Here is a 1,962-nt window from a genome sequence, read left to right as displayed (position 1 = left end):
CTCGATCCCCCTTAATGTTATTCTAAAAGATTAAATTCACGAAACTTATCGTTTCGCTCTCACACAGAGATTGGCACTATCTTATCTTGGGTGATTAAAACGAAGTTTCTGAACATGAATGACACTTTCAATCTCGAGTATTTGCACAACCGCTTCAATGAAATTAGAATGTATATTATTAAGAAATTCTGCGCCGCGGAAAAAGAAATCGATGAAACGTACAGCAGATACAGTCGAGTCAATATGATCAGCGAGTTACGTGATCTAAAATTGGTCGATTGTTCTCAACCTGTTGCGTGAAAATGGCGCTTACGTGGAGGATGGTGTGTCATGTCGTCGCATACAATTCGTGCTTACATGCGCGCCAACTGCGCGAGTCATCTGCGAACAGTCGCCTTTGTACCAGAATAGCATGAGCTCGAGTAGGTCGCCGTTCCCTCCGACTGATGAAACGTTCACCGGTATCTTTTCATCATTATTCGTACTGCTTTAACAAACGTTACGCGTAAATTGCCGATAATATTCGCCTAACATTTAGCTGATAATTTGGTTAAAATAATTGAAAGATTATTTAGAAACATTTACAAATTTTTAAAAATTTTTATTCTCAATTCTTACTCTCATACGTACATAAAACGTTCGTCATCATTCATACGGCTTTAACAAACGTTTATCATAAGCTATCGATAACACTTGCTTGACACAGTCAAATTGATAACTTGATTCATTTAATTGGAAGGAGACAAAAATTCCGAAACATTTTTATTTCCAATTCTTACTTTCGTTACGATAGAAAATGAGTATTGTTCACCTCGTAGTGCCGAGCGATTCTCTTTCGAGCATCCATTTCAAAACACGTATCGAATTAAGCAATGAAATATTTAAAAACATGATTTTTTCCAGTTCAAACGCTGGTGAAAATCTTCTCTACAATTTTGCACGCTCTGTCTTTCGTACCATACGACATTCATTTTTGCATTGTTGCTTAAGCAGTAATCTCCGTGTCGGCCTACTTCTATATTTATCCCACATAAGTTTGCGCATACTTACCAGAGTGCAGCGTGTCACGTGCAAGCGTACGTGCACGAGGCATCGTATACGAATGGCGCGCCGTTTGAATTTATGGAGCCGCCGCTAATGTTGGCCCGCGTTTTTGGTGGTATCGAACGTTCCTCCTAGTGTCCCTCTTCCTTTCCCTCTCGCCTCTTGTCCTCCCTCCGTGGTCCCGAAGAACTCTACTCTGGTGATAGTATCCTGCCTCTCGTGTTGTCCAGCGCGTTGCCGAAATTTTCGAATGATTGATGGCTATTGATGTTCGGGCCAACCCCAAACTCTGTATACTCCGACGGATAGCACGACGCGAGAACATAATCTCACCTAGGTTACGTGTTTCACCGTGTGCCAACTGACATCTGCGTGTGCGGAGCTGTGTGTGAGAGCACAGAGGTGACTCTAGCGTTCCTGGTCCCTCGAGCCTGTCCTTCGGACGTTTCCTCACGTTTTCGTTACCTTTTCTAGGCTCTAGTTTTTTCTTTAGAAATTTTAAGTGACTCTATTATTGAATATAATATATATATATATATATATATATATATATATATATATATATATATATTTATAACATACACATTGAATATGTATAAAAAATACAAATAATATTAATTAATTAAATAATAATAATATGTAATAATTTATTACATATAAATATATTTAATATATTAAATAGTAAATTTAATTAATATAATATATAAACATGCAAGTTTGTATATTTATATATTATAAATATTTGTATATTTACTTTGTACAAATAATATTAATTAATTAAATAATAATAATAATATGTAATAATTTATTATATATAAATAAATTTATAATTTAATTTAGTAAATTTAATTAATATAATATATAAACATGCAAGTTTGTATATTTATATATTATAAATATTTGTATATTTACTTTATA

Source organism: Frieseomelitta varia, unplaced genomic scaffold (assembly GCF_011392965.1).
Source record: "Frieseomelitta varia isolate USP_RPSP 00005682 unplaced genomic scaffold, Fvar_1.2 scaffold_188, whole genome shotgun sequence".
Lineage (NCBI taxonomy): Eukaryota > Metazoa > Arthropoda > Insecta > Hymenoptera > Apidae > Frieseomelitta > Frieseomelitta varia.
This window is presented reverse-complemented; position numbering follows the sequence as displayed.